Below are 18,370 nucleotides of genomic sequence, written 5' to 3'. Positions count from 1 at the left end.
AATAAAGAACTGTTCGGAGTCGGACCATTAATATCCAATGTCGCACGTAGCACGCCAAGACGATTAACTCGTTGGCTTCTTATAAAAGGTTTTCTTTAAACCGTATGCCGTATGGAGCGGACGATCCAGGCAAGAAAAGAAGAACCTCGCACTTCTCGCTTTCAAGGTCAGACGAGCAGTGCGTGCCGTGGTTTGTTATAGCACGGCGGTTAGTACACTGGACCAAGGTCAGAGGTCAAAGATGGAGCACTCGTCGCCATTAACCCTGCCCTGCCTCCGAGCGGTGCAGACTGAGTCGTGTCGTGCGGCGTTCGCATCATAACCGTCGTTGGGAAAAAAGCCCTGCTGAGAAAGAGAGAGGGTGAATATTCTCATGTGTCTGTGTTTTAACTGTATTTCGGCATACACGTCAATTTATCATGTCTCGATAGATGGTCTACGCTTGTGTGCGCCGTAGAATACTGTGTGTACAGTGTACGTTAATATATGATGCACATTAATAAACTTTAGGTACGCTTTATTTACTAGTTAACTATGTATCTCAGACAAGTATAAAACGTAGCATAAACCGACAGAGCATACACTTGGGCAGAAGGTCAAGCATGTGGTAGCTAAGTAGGCACGTTCAGATTACATTCATTCATTCATTCATTCATTCATTCATTCATTCATTCATTCATTCATTCATTCATTCAGTGAGTGAGTGAGTGAGTGAGTGAGTGAGTGAGTGAGTGAGTGAGTGAGTGAGTGAGTGAGTGAGTGAGTGAGTGAGTGAGTGAGTGAGTGAGTGAGTGAGTGAGTGAGTGAGTGAGTGAGTGAGTGAGTGAGTGAGTGAGTGAGTGAGTGAGTGAGTGAGTGAGTGAGTGAGTGAGTGAGTGAGTGAGTGAGTGAGTGAGTGAGTGAGTGAGTGAGTGAGTGAGTGAGTGAGTGAGTGAGTGAGTGAGTGAGTGAGTGAGTGAGTGAGTGAGTGAGTGAGTGAGTGAGTGAGTGAGTGAGTGAGTGAGTGAGTGAGTGAGTGAGTGAGTGAGTGAGTGAGTGAGTGTTACATTGTATACACCAGCAGTCAGAAGTCAAAGTGTGGTGCCAAAAAAAAAAAATAAATGTGGCCTCCGTTCATAACACTGGGCAAGGAAATTTACTGTATTCGAAGACGTACGAATAGTGTCGAGTATAATCTGCGTAAGACTTGTACAGAAAATATGGCTGTACTGCCGAAATTGAATTTACCGCTGTTCAAGTCATCCGTGTTCGCAAACTTCTCAGAATACCGCCAAAGTACAGGCGAATGTGCGGGCTCTGAGCACAGTCCCCTTCTCTGCATATTAGTCGATTTTCTAGGCTACGATCCGAAAGTACAGGATTCACCCGCCACGGTGGCCTCGTGGTTATGGTGCTCGACTCGGAGGTCGTGGGATCGAAACCCGGCCGCGCATGCCGCATTTTCGATGGAGCCGAAAATGTTTGAGAACCGTTTTCTTAGATTTAGGAACACGTTATAGAACCCCAGACGGTCGAAATTTCCGGAGACCTCCGCTACGGCGTCCCTCATAATCATATCTTGATTTTGGGACGTTGAACTCCAACAATTATTATTGAAAGCACAGGATTCAAGTACTTGCCTGAAGGACATCTCAAGCTCACCACTACATACTGTTCAACGTGACAGGATAACGTCATGGAAGCGTTCTAATATACTTTCAGATGAAAGACAGATTACATGGCACGAGTCACAGCTTGACAAAATGAGCATGCCAGTGGCTCTGACCAAACAGAACTTTGTCGAAGCACTGCCTGTTCGATGTCAGGGCAGAGTGCGACTGCCGTGGCCGTATTGCAACGAATACGTACGCCAAAATGAATATGTGCGCACGAAACACGTAAGCGTGAAATGGAGTCGAATTAACGGGAGCCTGCCGCGCAGATACGAAACCAAACGCTGACAAACAGAGCTTGTGGCCACTCGAAAAAGTATGCGTCGCTTGGCAGCGTTCCGCGTGAAGTACAGTCACGTTATATATTCCTCGTTTAGCATCGCACTTTGCAATTCTAATCGCCTCCAGCCAAACCAGGATACCAAATCAAACATGCCCTAAGGGAAGAGAGACCCACCGCGCTATATGCCATTCTGTCCGCGTTTCTTTTTGGTCTTGCAGGCTGTGGCGAAAGCGCGGTAGGACGGGTGAAGATTGACTTGGCGCTGTGCTTCAGAAAATGAAGAAGGTGTCGCGTTGGGAAATCAGGTCGACGCGAGGACTGCTCGACTCAAGAGACGCGCTATACAGCTTACGACGTCCAATGCGAAGCCTTCTCGTATATCCAGCATGTTAAATTGATATGTGGAATCTGATTTCGACACCGTTCATCTCGCTTGCGACATATTAAGCATTATTCCGTTATTATATGGCGCTGTAAAATTACGACACGAACATGACAGGCTCGAATTGAAAAGCATTGCTGCGCAATAAAATGACCATTAAAAAGCGCATTTCCCTCCAGAATGTGGCATCAGAGATGTGTCCTGATATGGTGAGAGCCCACAGTATATGTGGAATAAATTCCGCCAGCCCAGTTTCAGGTAGCTGTCGCAGGAAGGGACGGTGGTTTGTTACCTCACACAGACCGTCACCACGCTGTAAATGCTCATTTGTTAACGTCTTTCCCTCACAGCGGACATGAACTGAAGCTGCCACACGCAAAAGTCACCCTTTGCACGCCACTTTGAGCTGAGAAACAAGGTGCAAGCTAAAAGCAATAACCTGAACTCATATAGAACGTTACCGCCTGTTTTGCTTCAATATTAATACGGGCGGCTTTTTGTGTTTGAGTCCTTTTCGCCATCTGGCAGTCTTCGCGCCAACGGCTCACAAATGGAGCGGGTCAAAAATAACTGAAGATTGCTCGCTTCACCTTTCACACCCTTCTCTATACTGCGATAATGCGGCTATTCAAGCCCTTTCTAAGAATAGCGGCCGAAATTGTCTTAATAGATACAGCGGTGCGCGTAAAGCCGACACTTTCAAGCTAGACGCTTACTTATAGATTTCGCTTGCACTGACCGGGCAGCCGAAGCGATCTCCTTATCACCTGAACGAAGTCACATACTGCCCAATTACGGCTCCCCAAGACGCGTGCGTGCTCTGGTAATTCGATACAGTTACGGCTGCCGCTTTTGGTGCACCGAGATATGAGCAACCTGCCGAAGACGCCGTGCTCACGCCCTTTCACCATTGTGTGTACAAGTCCCGCCCGACCGTCACCCACACAGGCCACCTCAAAGCAACAAGGCTGCGAGCAAAGTGCGTATTGACAAGCATCCCGTAATAAGACAAATACGCAGCTAGGCAGAGCGCTAAGAAGGCCAAACTAAGAATTCTCTCTTCGTTTGATTTTACTTTCTTTCATAACCTGCCGTCGTTTAGCAATTACAGCAATTGATCGCTCTCTCACGATGCCCGGACCAATTCTGAATCCGCCCGCACTTGCCTTACAACACAACTCGCGTGCCTTCCGCTAGTCACGTATCTATAGCTAGCACTTGTGCAGCCGGCACCTGTAGAGCCCCGCAGTGTCAACAACCCGGCGAACTTGAATGGTATACGTGCGCAACACCTACCACCGTTCATTACACAATTTCAAGTACGTGACGCCGCCGACGCATGCGCAGACCGAAAACAACGAGCGAACACAGGCGGATCTGTCAAGGCGCTTCAGGTTTGGCGCACGCACGAAGAATGTGCGTCATAGGCAACTTCACGCTTTGTTGTATAGCGGTATACCGAAGACGAGCAAGCTAGCAGCGGCAAGCGTCTAGAGAGCTCGCGGTGCAGTCCTGAGAAGCAAGAAATTCGCGGGAGTCCCCTTCTTAGGAACACAGTACGCGCGCTTCGTAGTCAGTTGGGGTGACCATTAATCAAAGCTTTCACAACTGAACAAGTTCAAAAGAAGGCAAAGAAACGGAGTCACCTGCCCACCCAGAAACCGATATCGCATGCGACGCGTGAACTGTAAGCTAGACGTCCTTCGGAGGTTCACGCGTGCATCCGAGGATCGACCGGACTGAAGTGAACGCGTCGAACTGGACCGAGCAAACGGGGTTTCTTCTTCTGTAATTCTTCTGAGTCGAGCGACCACCTTCGCCAAAGGTTCTCGCGCTAAAACGGGCAACGCAGCCACTGCCCAAGCAGCGCTGTAGCATTATATGGCATTATCGTTAGTTTCCGACGACTCACAACGGCGTTCACGCCAGTTCAAAGACTGTGGTTTCAGGTATTCTAAGTGACCGCGCCACCACGTAACTTCGGCTTCTCCAACCGATAACAAAGAGATAACCTACCTTTGTACCAACCCATTTCATAATTATTATGTCATACAATATCAGTTATGGTTACGGTGCAGCTGCTACAACGTGGAGAGCCATATCATTTTACAGTATCACGACTGATGTGCATTTCTTTTTCATTGAATGAATTTTGTACAATTTCTTTACAGATAATAATATCTGGGAATTTCTTTACAGAATATACAAGGACAAGATGCATAAACTTCCCTAGTCGACAACTTTCATCACTAGAGAGCCCTAGTGAAACAACTTATCTTATTGTAAAGAACATTTATTTTATGTTTCAGCGCACGGAAACACGAGGACGAAAAGGAATACACGAGGACACAGCGCTACTAATGAGGTTTACTGTACACGGTAACAGCATAAATACCAACTTACAAGAGAGAGGGAAGGGGTGTCAAAATCACCTTCGCACCAACACATCGTTTTACAGAAACAGCGCCACCACTACCGCGACAGGAACACTATCTCTTTTTGAGACTACGAAACCGATGGGCAGCTCACACAACCTGTGCTTTTGTTAATTTCAAACGCCTCAACTAAAGGCGTTTTGACACTCGTTTCCTATTCTTTGTACATTGGTATCTATGGTGTTACCGTGTGCAATAAACCTCAGTTGTTAGTAGCGCACGTGTCCTCGTGTCTTCGTTTTCGTCCTCGTGTTTCCTTGCGCTGAAACATAAGATATGCAGTACCAACTAGCCCACCAGTCGCTCTTATTGAACACTCATTTGTAGTGCTATTGTACATATATATATTTTAGTCTACACATATTGGGAAATAATATTAAGCGCCCCTCAGAGCTGCTCTCTATTCCTCTCTGTTATAAACGGAATGCGTCCTCAAGAGTTCCAGTCTCATCAGCTCATTTTTCAGTGTCAAGCACTGTGATCTCAGCCATGTAATTCATCGTCCACTCAAAGTGATTTGAAAAAAAAACGAAACTGCAATCGATCCCCGTGGTACCACCGGCCACGAACGAAGCCGCGTGATCCCGCTCTCGACTGTACCACCCTGGAGGCATCCGACGGGCATGTCCGGACATGCCGGGCACGGGACAATCTGCGCGTGCGATCTGTCGCCAAATGCGGAAAGGCTCGGCCACCGTATCTACCCGTTCCTTCGGTCTCGTCCACTCTTGTTTTCTGTACATCCTTTCTCTCTACAGAAGGTGACGTCGCTTGAATTCGCAAATAGGGGCGATTTCCTTCACCCCAATCGCGCGAGGTGCTACTAAGACCCCCGTGCGACCCGGTAGCCTAGTACGGTTACTATACGCGGGGCATTACTGTCTCTCTTTCGTTGGATTACATTTCCCGCCAGTTTAACATTGGCGAACGTTTTCCGAACGTGAGTCTGGAACCAAGGCACGTAGCGGTACCTCAGTAGAGCTGCCGCCGTTGGAGACAATGGATGCGTACGCTTCTTTACTTCATATTTTTTATTACCTCCCCTCCCCTTCTCTTCCCTATAGTCTCTATAGGTTCACTGTAATGCGAGAAATAACGGCCGCTTTAGTCGATTGCCGTAAGCCTACATCGAAGCCGCGGCGAGCGCCTTTCGCCGAAATGTACGAGCGCGATAGATGATAAATGGAGATTTCAATCGGTTAGCCAAAGCGCGATGAAAGCATGAGGAGGAAAAAAATTTTCAGGCTGATATTCGAAGAGTGAGCGCGATCGCCGCGGAGTTTGTGATATACTGCTATGGCTGGCCGTGGCTTCGTAATGAGTGACTTAGCGATTCTGTGCCCGTAAGGATAAGTTTTTTTCTTTTTACTGGTTTTTTATCGTGTCATATATGGAGGCGCACGGGACCATTTCGGTCAAGGGCAATTACATAACGTGAGCCTCCCTTCTCAACTCGATGAGCCGCAGGCGGGTGTCCAACCCACAACCTGTTCAGGGGCGTGCGCACGAGTGTGTGTGTTTGTGGGGGGTGGGGGCTGCCGCTCCTCTTAATCATTTTAGGTGGGCTGCAAAGCCTGCCCCATACCGTCACAGAGTCAGACTTGCCCCACCATTGTTTAATGAGCACACTTGAGCAGGGTTATGGCAAGCAGGTTTTCGACCATAATGGCGGGCGAAAGACCCGTGATGTTGCATTCTTAGAACCATTTACTTCGCTTCTTTGCTCCCAGAAAGCCAGGGACCAAAGGCAGGCCATCGTGAGAGGCACGTCATCACATCGTTTTCATTTTTTTATCGATCGTGAATAATGTCTTTTGTACTAGACAGTGAGGGGGCGGGTAGGGTTGGCAAAAAAACTTTGCCCCCCTCCCTCAATGAGGAATCCTGCGCGCGCCCATGAATAACCTGTTGATCAGAAATAGCACGTGATAGCAAATAAATAGTTAAGCTACGTAGGTTGCATATATTGTCAGCAATAGGATGAAAAAATTTCGATTGTTTGGTCAGTGAGGCAGTATTAAAGCCAGCAGACCACTGCTGCTTCGGCTTTATTCTGAAAGTGACGCCAAAACACGGCAATGTCTTCCATGTGTGATGCAGAAGGTGTCTACTCAAGTCGTTTATAACATCATGCAAATTAAACTAAGCATTATCTCTTTTTAACTGTCCAAAACATGGCGTACCTTTTGCAGTAACCTAATTATAAGTTTTTCTTTTTATTTTACTGTTCCTTTTCTCCCGGTCTCACAGCAGCTTTACCTGCTTTTTCTAGGTGCCTTCGAAGGCGGCCACCTCTGTCAGTGATAATTTAGTTTGACTGTTCTTTAAAAAAATTGCGGAAAATTTCAGCGTGATTTTTTTGTCGTGGACGCAAAAAAATATTTTTTTTTTCGAAATTGTTGCAATAACGAACAATACTGCGGAAATCTGCGGAATTAAACTAGGGTGAAAAGTGTTCTTCCACCTTAAAACTAGATCTTCAGGAATGAATGAATAGTATTCCATTCTCACTTTTATGATTATTCGCTTAAAGCTAATAGTGTTCAACTGTATACCTACTCCTGCAATTCTGCACCTAAATCTGTACGACAGACTATTAAAAATTTCGCGTGAAATGACATTGTGTAGCTTATTATATAAGATACGCTTTTTATGCAGAACTCGCTAAGTATCGCCATTACGAACGCTGTAGCATTTGTTCGCTACTTACAGAGCAGATCTCAATGATCGAAATTGAGAGTTAAATTATTAATTCACTCGGTTGATGCCGTTGTTGGACCCGCCACGGTGGTCTAGTGGTTATGGTACTCGACAGCTGACCGGAAGGTCGCGGGATCGAATCCCGGCCGCGGCGGCCGCATTTTCGATGTAGGCAAAAATGCTAGATGCCCGTGTGCTTATATTTAGGTGCACGTTAAAAAACCCTAGGTGGTCGAGATTTCCGGAGCCCTCCACTACGGCGTCTCTCATAATCACATCATGGTTTTGGCACGCAAAACCCCAACAATTATTACATATTATATTGAGGCCGTTGTTGGCTATATCGGAACTGAAGCCCCTAAGCGCCCGTAGCATGGTCATTTAGAACGAATGTTGAGATAAGTGCCAGTTTGGAGCACTCGACGCCGTGTATTGCTAAGGTATACAGGGACGTCACACATAAGACAGATAGAGATGCCGTAAAATAAGATTCCTTGAAAAGTAACTTAACATACTTGAGCGACAATGTGGAACCACCGCTCAATCTTCAGTGAAGCTGACTCTTTTTATTATTTTGTGTTATAAAGGCGATCTTCATGCACATGATTAAACCGCATGTTTAGAAACAGTATCATGATTTAACCCTACCATTCATATATTGCCTGATCATGACCGAGACGCACTGATTCATTTTCGCCTTTGAGTCGTCTTAGGCGAATGCATAAGGGGTCCTCTGAGTTTTTCGGTCTGGCCTTTCGTGAAAGAATATGGCGCACATTCTATTCAGACGTCTGACGTCTGAGCTGCAAAAAGATGTGCTTTGAGGTCTGCAAATAATCGTTTCGATAATCTCCCTTTCTATACAGAAAAGTTTCTTGGGCTATTGGGTAAGATACCAGCATATCAATATTAAAAACCTTGATAACTCTTCCTAATGAAAAGTGAAATTGTGCGCGCTTGTGTACATGCAGCATGTCATTGTGTATTTTTTTTTCATTTTGTTTTATTCTACTGAACTGATTTATTTCTTGCGTTTGATTACATAAAGTTTTTTTTTTCTTGGATGTTTAAGGTACATTTCCCGCATACCCATTATTGCCGAATCGTTCTTATTGACATGACATTACGTCATATTGCTTTCATCATTCAATAATTTATTGCGTGTATTAAAAGTCGGCAACACAATACTTACTAGCATTTTAAACTCCATCCCAATTCTAAGCTCTTCACACCACTCGTATAACATGGAGCTCATTTCCTGATATTGAGAACTTATAGTCTCACATTTCTTTCTCCCAAAACGTTGGAAAAACATGCGAATAACACTTATGCAAAAACTTTCTAGAGGTGCGATGACGAACGTACTCTGAAGGGTTCGCTAATTAATTAACCCGAAGTTTAAACGTTTCGTGCAGATCAGATATGACGTCGTCCTCATTTCCACCAAATCTGAAGCCAGCGCCACGGTAAGTTCTTTCATGCGAATGGGCAGCCATAATACGCAGTTCACAACACTTGAAACTTACTGCAAAGGTTATGATTCAGTCACAAATTAAAATTTGCATCGTACATGATATAACGCTGTGAAGATTTATGAACGTTACAAAACGCACGTAATGTATTCGACCGCTTGAATAAATAATTTACTCTAAAGGGCGTAACTAGTTTGGATTATTGACTCATGTACTATGCCGTGTGCTTTAGGTATACCATTTTCGAAAATTCTTAGACGTAGGGCTTCTAAATTAAAAAGAAAACGTTTTCAAAAGTGAATTTTCAAAGACGGTGGAAATTTTCATAACTCCTAGAAAGCAAGCTAATTAGAAGGTGATTAAATACATTCATTCATTATTCTTTCATTTATTTCGCTGCACTTGAAAAAATGTATCACGCTCATTAGTAGGTAGTTAACTATATTCACTAATGATTCTCTGATTAATTACATCTCTGCACTTGACGAAATTTATTTGACAAATTCGCAAGGAGTACCCAATGTGAACGAACTTTCGAAGTTTTGCCAGCTTCGAGACATTCATTCCAAAAGTGTGCGACAAAATAAATTGGTGTTTCAATTACTTTTGTTACTAAACAAGACTACGCTTTTTTCTTTCTTATTTTTTTCTACAAGAGCAACTGGAAGCAAAACGCATTTATGTTTAAAGCAAAAGCTTTGAAGCGCAAGAAAAACGCGGACGGAAGAACTAAGAACTTGACAGGAAGCGCTGTCCTGTCAAGTTCTTAGTTCTTCTGTACTCATTTTTCGTGCGCTTAAAAGCTTTTACTTTAAACATGAATGCTCACCAACTAGCCCATCTCGCCATCTTGTAACAACGCATTTTAGCCGCAAGTGTAGAGGCGAATATCTCGAAAACCGAGCCAACCTCGGACTACATTAAAAGTGAATACGGTTTGCAAACTCAACGACTACAATTCGTCACTCACACGTACGGTAAACTAAATATATAGGGCTAATTAATGAATCGATTCGCGTGATTTCAGCGTTTTAAGGACGGCCGGCGCAGCTAACTGTTTACTGATAAATAAATTTTAATTTCTTTGTCAAAGAAGTGAGGATAACGGCATAACAGGGCACACGTTCCAGCATATGTTTGTCTACCTTATGTGTTTATTCAGGAACAGGGTTGTCAGCTCAGCCACAGCCGTTCACTTGCACCAGAATCACTTAGGCAAACCTCCATTTGCATCAATCTTTTTATCTGCATAGTAGACTGAAACAACTTCCCCCTGCCTTCATCTTCTCTCTCTTGTTCTTTTGCCCCTTGCAGTATTCGAAAGACACGAATTTTCAATCTCGTTGAAGAATGCGTGAATTCCCGAATCGAATATGATAGTAGATAATATTCAATTCGTGTTGAAATTTTCTCACTTGCGTACACACCCACTATAGCAGAATTTTGTTTTTTGTCAATACGTATTTCGAATGAATCATGTGCAGTTATTGTGCCTTGTGAAACACTGCACTATAGCGGATGTATTTTGGATACCTCTCACGAAGTTTACTGTTTAACAATGCCAGAAACATATAGTGTAAAATAAAGCAATACGAAATAATTCAGTTTTGGCTTATGGTGTGAAGCCTGCCTACAGATAAGGTAGCGTGCTTAATTTTTGTATCGAAATAAATACATTGAAGGTGAAATTAATGGGCATCAAGTCGTCTAACGATGCAGTAGTAAAGCGTTTATTTCTAATTTAAATAATTAAATATGTGGAATTTAAAATATAAGATTGTGAATGCTTCAGCATCACTTTCATAAATTACAAATTTATATCACGACGCCCATGAGTAGAATAATGATACCTTCCACCATTTCGTACTAGCTAAGAAACGGAACACATATTTGCACGCACGTGTCTCATTTTTTGCTGATACCGCTCGGTGTGAATGACAGCATTATAGCTTGCAATATAACGAAATAATGAAGAGGCAAAATTAACATAAATACTTTTGTCGTTAGGAGCGTCTGCATAACGTTGAAGCACGAAAGTGCGGTCACATATGACCGTGTATAGACATGCTATTCTAAGTTCAGTGTATTCTGAATGATTGATATAAATTATTGTAAGTATAGATGTGCTTTAAAAAACATGTATGTTATGTTACGATCATGTGTATTACGTTTTGCAGAATCACATGCGTTCCATTATATGAAAGACAACCTAATGAAACCAACATACAATGAAGCCAGGGAACGTGGAGGGGACATTACTTGTATGTTTTTACTGTAGTAGGTCTATAGTATTTATGACAAAAATGGAAAGGAAATAAAGGTCCGCGTCATCCGAAGGTTGTAGGTTCGGTTTCTGACTACGGTAAGCTGATTTTTCACCCACTTTAATTCCTTTCCATTTATGTCCTAATTACTATACTACAGTTAAGACTTGCAAGTAATGTCCCCTTTCCCTTCCTTGGCTTCATTTTCTGTAGGTTTCATTAAGTTGTGTCTAACAAGACAAACGAGCCCTCGGTCAATCCCCGCCTCTTTTGTCTATCCATTACATCATCCGTAAATTTGGCATTATGTATGAGCATGTTTACTTGTTTATCTTACCTGAACCAATGCGCAAAACTATGCGATTCATATACTCTTATATTGTACTGCAGCGGCCGTGGTACTGCTTGCATTTCAGTGTCATACTGAGGACCATATATTGTGATATTCTCAATTTTTTGTCTTTATTTTTGTTTCGTCTGCTAAGCGGTAAAGGCTCGTATACTGAGACTATCACTTTCGGCAACGGTGTCATTTCGCGTGACGTAGAATGCCACGTGTCCATACTGAGGCGACTACTTGCCCGCCTTTCCTCAACTAGCCAATAGACGCTCAACCAAAGCGACATTTTGGCGATATCTGCATGAGTTATCGCATCAGAATACGGCCCAAGCTGATTCCTTTCGGGGGGGGGGGGGCACCCTCTCCTATTCAACAATTCAATAAAAACAAAGGCTGAAACATGTCCATTCGCTACATACAACCTGAAGCAGACCTGTCATAATGTCTGCTGCAGAATGTGAATGATTGGACGTATACCTTCCGACGAAAAATACACATTTCTCAATGAATAGTAACAATAATAATTGCTGGGGTTTAACGGGCCAGAATTACGATATGATCATGAGGAACGCAGTAGCGGAGGGCTCTGGAAATTTCGACTATCTGGGGTTCTTTAACGTACACCTAAATCTAACTACACGGGTATCCAGCATCTCGCTTCCATGAAAATGCGAATTGCTCAATGAAGAACACGTATTTGCCAACTATATGTTTTTGCATACATTTAGCAAATACATCATTGTTTTTTTTTCTAAAGCAACGCAGTATCTCGAAATCGTGACATTGTGTCGAATTGATAAGGTTTTTCGCACTATTGTTGTAATCACGTAGAAAATTTAGCTGATTGTCATTTATGTATATTTCGCAGAAAATATTGCCTTAGACTCAACAAATCGTGTAAGGTCTACAACAAAAGCAAAATCGGGCACGCCCATGAAACATCGCCATCTCCAATATTTGCTAGGAAGAAGGCCTTTAAATGTAGCTTTTTTTCTCAAGAAACGTTCGCAGGATCAAATCCCGGCTTCGGCGGCCGCGTTTTCGATGGAGGCGAAAATGCTTGAGGCCCGTGTACGTGGATTTAGGTGCACTTTGGAAGAACCCCAGGTGGTCGAAATTTCCGGAGTCCTCCACTACGGCGCCCCTCATGATCACATCGTTGTTTTGAGAGCACTTGAGCCGTAAGCTGCATTGGGCTGTGCATATATTGATAACACCTGAGCGTCGGCCTATAACAAAGTGTGGCTTTTGCGAAATAGTCGGAGTTGTTCAAACATTAAGCTCAGGACTTTTCGTAACCCCGATTTCATTAGACCTTCAAATATCTGCTTTCATTTGGTACTCATGTTAAGCTAAAGATACTGCGAGGAGTTACTGCGCATTCAGCTAGGTCCTGCCAACATTATGTTGTAAGATCACCAAGCAACATTGTCAGCTTCTAACATGTTCCTATCACTGCAGCAACAAGTATGGCAGCGGGTAACAAAGCTAAAGCATCTATCACCCATATCGCTTTATATAACATAGAAATGGAATAGCGTCATTACTTCCTGGCTGCAGCAGAATGACCGTCACGGTGAAAACAAAGAATAGTTGTGTGGACGCATCTCAATAGGACAGAGATTCACCGAAAAAAAAAACATTTTAATCCCTCTTTTCCCGCCCCACCCGAAAGAAACTGCCGGACTGACATCAATTAAAGTTCATTCATTCATTCATTCATTCATTCATTCATTCATTAGAGCCCCGTTCAGTGCTGAATTATTTTCTTTTTCTTTTTTGTTGTGGAAAGTAACGATGTTTAATCACTTGGAGTGCTTACAAATGTACTTTGTGTAATATCTATTGGACGGGCGGCGGTTCTGCCTGTTGCAATGTAAAATCAATAAGCTTACCCGCCAGGAGGAGGTGGTGTTGCGGAGACTTCGTGTGGGGGCGGCACTTACTCCGTCGGTCACATATGCCTGGCCACAACATCTGCATGGACCATTTGGGGATACTTGCCCATTCTGTACCACTGAAGAGTCCGCGGTTACAATCAAGCACCTGTTGTGGACATGCCCTGGCCTGAATCAGATACGGCGGCGCTACCTGAGAACAGTGGGCCTTCATCCGACAAGACCACCAGATTATGATTTGTGGCTCTATGGGCCCCACCATAGAGCATTGTTGACGTATATAGCGGAAGCCGGCCTCTACCTGTATATTTAACTATGTATGCCGTTGGGCAAACTCTCGAAATTAAAAAAAAAGAAGAATGAAACAAACGTAGCTGCACCTCGGGCACAATTAGCCCAATACCGAATCCGCAACATGTATCGAAAACGTAATTAACTGAACCAATAATTATGTGAACGTTTGACAACTTGAACATCTCTCGTTGTGATGTTCTATAGCGCAAGCGATGTTTCCTTTTTCCGAAGTAATTCAGAAAAGTGGAGGAGCTTCACTATCTTTGACCGGCAAGTTTCTGAAGTCTGACGCAGCAAAATCTTAACTGCGTCAGCTAAAGTGATCTCTGTAGGTCTCTTGTTTACTTGCGCCGCATGGATGATGACTATTTGTACGTACTTTCTTTTCTTTTATACTCGGTACATTATCAGAATACGCCAGGATTTCTTGGACTAAACTTCCGTGTTTGTATTAATATTTGCGTTCGCACATTTGGTATTTCCCATGCATGAAAATCCAACTCAAAAGCAAGCGCTGATGTGCAATATTGAAACACTGAGCGCGAATGTTCACCTCTGAATTGACACGGTGCCATACAGAAGTTCCACGAAGATCACTTCATGGCAAAGATGCCATCTTATTGCTTTCAGTTGCATGAGGTGCAGAAACATGAAACTCAGAAGCAAGCGCTGACGTGCAATATTGAAATAACACAGAAAAACTAATACAGATGTCTAAATCAACACGGTGTCACAGATGTTACACCCCGATCCTTCCGTGGCAGTTATGAAATATGCCTCCCACAACCAACTTCTGCCAACCCTGACAATAGCGTCTTCTGTAGATTTTCCAGACGCTAGACATAACGGGGAGACCTCGATAAGACGTCGTGAACCATGTTGTGGTTGGTACGCTTACTTCAACCCGTCAATCCAAGACGGCCTCCATTAGAGAGCATTACTGATGTTCCTGTACGATGCAGAGTTACTCAGTTATATAATTTCCTTTATTACTCCGTAATTAAGGAACTCAACTAAAGTAAGTATGACGATAATAATAATAATAATAATAATAATAATAATAATAATAATAATAATAATAATAATAATAATAATAATAATAATAATAATAATAATAATAATAATTTTCTCATGAGAATGCTCACGCGAAGTACTCTGTGTTCTACTGTAAACGCTTTTTTTAAATTGCGCGTATTGCCAAAAAGTTAAATGTGTAATTAACGGGAAGGCGATAAGAGCCGCATGGCGACTTGCAACTTCTTTCTTTGCAAAAGTTTTGGTAACATTACACTTTCTGCTCGAATTCCACACGATCACGTAACATATATCGGTCGTGGAAATGCGACGCTCACCGTACACTGTAAAAAATAGTTGTAAATTTACAGATAAAACACATGAAATTTCTGTACCGCGAAAGAAACTTTCGGTGAATGTACCATGAAGGAAATCTGTTAAAAAGACAAACCGAAATTTCCTGTTATTCGTGACCTTCAGCAAAACAAACGACTCAACATTGAACCTACACAGTTTTAAATACTTCAAAGATTATAAATGTCCATGAAATAACATTTCATGTTTTTCTGGTTATTCCCACAATGCTATTTTGATTTATTAATATTCAGAGCCTTTTCTGCGGTTCTACGTTCATGCCTCGCGGGCCCCTACATTTACAAGATGGCTACCGCTCACGTCGAAGCGCGGCTACGCATGGCCGCAGTGTAAAGCGCGGCTGCGGCACCATCCGGCTCCTGCGTTTTGTGCGTCTGTCATTGAAATGTGAGTGGTTTCCTTCTAACTAGAGTTCCTTACAACAAGAACTCGTTGATATGCCTGCCCGCTTTCGAATTCGCTCTCGCGTAGTTTCTAATTCTGCTTTGCGTCGGCAGCGCGCGCGACCACAACGTTGTGCGAGAGCCGGAATTCCTTCCATGCTTTGGTAGAAATACTGAAGAGGCCTTGTAAGTGGGTGCTTGAGGGAACGCCTGCTGTTGTACCCCATTTATTTCTTTGCTGTTAACGGCATCGTACGTCAAGGTATGCGAATTTCTACTTGGACGGTTGCAGAACGCATACTACAGCGTTCGCAGCGCACTTCATGTGCGTTTTCTGCGGGCAGCCATTAACGAGGTTTCGCTGTACAGAATAATGAGAGGTATTTGTTCACCTTACCCGCTTTGCTTCTTATAACATCAAACCTGTGTATTCTGTGCTTTTGCACCTATTTTTTTCTTGATGCTTGGACCGACTTCCTCTAAAAACTAATGAAGTGCGTATAACTCAACTCAGCTAACCGAGCAACGTTACAGAGCATATAATACTTTCTTTTTTTTATGTAAGTGCAAACGTTTCCTTTTTTTGTGTGTCTATCTACGTGTAATAGGTAGCTTTCTCCTGCATAGTGAACATGGCCCTGAGCAATGATGTTGTGACTTGGTGTACGGCGTTTCGTGTTTTGTAATGGTCATTGCATGATAAGTTCTGCTTGGTTGTATAATGCTGTGTATCTTGAACATTGCTGGCGGGAATGTGCGAACGCATAGCTTCTTGGCGTAGTATCATTGGATGACCTTCCTTACGAAGCTTTAAAGGGGTCATGAACCACTTTTCCAAGTAATGATCTAATGGCCTCAGTATCGGAGTGTACTGCCTCCCGAATCGATTGCCGCAAAAATTTCTCGAATCCGTCAAGAATCAGCGGAGTTACGGGGGTTTGGCGCACGCTCCCAGCGCTTTCTCTCTTTTCTCGTGCCGGCGAGCGCACTGGAAGCTAGACAGGGAGGGATGGCATGGGGGAAAGAAGTTACGCCAGCGCGCGTCATGAAACGCGATCGCTCTCCCGCTGTGATTCGCTTGCGCGAGTGCGGCTACCGTGTACTGAGGAGTGCGGCGCCGGCAAGTGGCGGCACCCCGCGGCAAGAAGCGCATCTGATCCGAACGCCGCTCTCGATTTACGTCGGCTATCGGCCAATAAGCATGCTATGTCTCTTGCGACGTACAGCGGACAGACGCCCCGCCCACCGACGAGAGTGAGAACCGGCCTCTGTTTGAAAAGAGGGTGCCTGGGGAAACGGCAACTTCGCGCTCCGCTTGTGGCCATTACGCGGCGCGCACGACTGTAATATTTGGCAGAGCAGTTCATAGCCGTGTCAGCTTTCCGCAGGATGTGTTTTTTCAATCAGCCCAAGGGGTGCTTCTGACCCCTTTAAGTTCCTGGCGAAAGATAGATAACCTAGGCAAACCTAGTTTACCGAATGGACGTGTGGGGCACATCCACTCGGTAAACTGATACCTCGATTGACTAGCCAATGGGGCACGGGTTTGACGTGTAGACGCGCTACCTTGCGTCATCGCATTCCACCTGCGTTGCGGTGGAGCACGTCTTCTCCTCGGTAGGAGAAACTCGGCGCGTTTCGGATTGACGTGTTCCCTGCTGAAGCTCATGTTAGATACGCGGTTGTTATCCGTGGTTTACACACAACGGCGTGAAGCCGTGAACACCTCTGGAAAGTGGGCGCAAGTGCGCTAGTAGTACAGGCGGTGAATCGTGGCACATGTCACCTGTGATCTCTCAGTGAGCACCAACGCCGACGCCGCTGTTCTAGTCGTGCGTGAAGGCTTATTGTGGACATCGATCGTGACTACCTTTAAAGAATCCCGGTTTTCGGGGAGGCGGTCTTTGTTTTTAGTGGCGTATTGAAGGGCGAATGAATTTTTCGTTGGCTCTCGCCCGTTTTGTTCACCAGTGCCTGGCGGCAGTAGTTATTAGACTTCCATCGTCCAACAAAAGTACCGACACAAATTTTTAATGACGCAACCAAGTGTGTTCGAGATGTGTGTACGAGATGTGTTCGCCGCTGAACGCAAAATTTTTTAGCTCTTTGAGGCGCACGTTCTGTCGCGCGTGAGGTTTAGGGCATTTGAAAAAAAAAGAACATGCGCACGTTTTGGTCGACAGCTTTAGAAGGACATCCGTTCTATACTTGAATGAAGCGAATTGCTCATTAGAAATGTTCTGCGATTTGTAAACATTCACAATATTCTATAGATTTTGAACATATATATTGTGTTGCTCTTTTGCGGAGAAGCAAATTTCATGCTATGTATAGTTTACAGCACGTAATAGGCAGGAACTGGCGTACCAGGGTGGGGGTTCAACCCCCCCCAATTAATTGTTAGATTTAGCATGTGTAAATATGCACGCACGAACATACTACATAAAGAGCGGTTGAACCCCGCCCCCGAAAAGAATTTCTGGCTACGGCCCTGCAGGCAGTGCAACTCGTCTTCTGGCCCAATGGCTTAGCCCAACTCGAAAGAGTTTTTCAGTAAAAATATAAACCAATTGACCCTCTGCTTTTCATAAAACGAAGGACAGGTTGCTCCATCTCAGGTGGCAAGTTTTCCCAGATTGATACAGATCATTGGACAAATTTCCCCACCACGTGCCATTTATAAATGAATTCCTGGTAACGGAAAAAGTGCGACGGAAATCGCAACTTGGTGGCTCGCTAGCCCAAATAATGAAATAGTCGACGCGAAGCAACCGTCATTGCGAACGTCATTGCGCATGCATTATTGATTCCTTACGTAAACACTTTCTGCAATGGAGGTTCACTGAGCGCGCCCACGTGCTCTGTTATTCGTCTGCAT

General features: G+C 44.1%; 1 protein-coding gene across 1 annotated transcript in view; it reads right to left on the bottom strand.

Annotated features, from left to right (window-relative positions):
- Positions 1-13,454, bottom strand: part of LOC119393298 (uncharacterized) — a 40,435-nt gene extending 26,981 nt beyond the window's left edge. Inside the window, exon 1 of the mRNA XM_037660239.2 lies at positions 13,424-13,454. The gene's annotated coding sequence lies outside the window, so the exon portion shown is untranslated. The remainder of the gene's footprint in view (positions 1-13,423) is intronic.
- Positions 13,455-18,370: the final 4,916 nt, after the last annotated feature.

This window comes from Rhipicephalus sanguineus, chromosome 5 (genome assembly GCF_013339695.2).
Source record: "Rhipicephalus sanguineus isolate Rsan-2018 chromosome 5, BIME_Rsan_1.4, whole genome shotgun sequence".
Taxonomy (NCBI): domain Eukaryota; kingdom Metazoa; phylum Arthropoda; class Arachnida; order Ixodida; family Ixodidae; genus Rhipicephalus; species Rhipicephalus sanguineus.
Note: the sequence above shows the minus strand (reverse complement) of the source record. Positions and strands in the feature narration are given on the sequence as shown.